This window comes from Trachymyrmex cornetzi, unplaced genomic scaffold (genome assembly GCF_001594075.2).
Source record: "Trachymyrmex cornetzi isolate Tcor2-1 unplaced genomic scaffold, Tcor1.1 scaffold1606, whole genome shotgun sequence".
Classification (NCBI taxonomy): domain Eukaryota; kingdom Metazoa; phylum Arthropoda; class Insecta; order Hymenoptera; family Formicidae; genus Trachymyrmex; species Trachymyrmex cornetzi.
The window spans coordinates 5,291-5,614 of NW_017296209.1; positions in this window are offsets into that span (position 1 = coordinate 5,291).

The following is a 324-nucleotide window of genomic DNA, read 5'->3' on the forward strand; positions in this document are numbered from 1 at the left end:
CTCACGTATTTCCGATTTAGATAATGTTCATTAAAAACAAAATATAGAAAAATTTTTCTTCTAAAATAATGTTCGAATCAGCACACCGATTACTGCGACACGTGCCAGCGCGAACTTGTTCATTCCTGTTTTATCTCCCATTTCTCCCTATTGAAAGCAAGAGTCTCCCGAAAATTCTCGTAAAAGTCGTCGTTATAAATAATAAGAAAAAACCCTTTCATTAAGAGTCAACACGTTGGAGACATCGAACCGCTGCAGCAAAAAAAATGACCTGCAGGACAAAAGCTGTGTGCTATTCATGTTCGCTGACCGTACCTTCCCCGT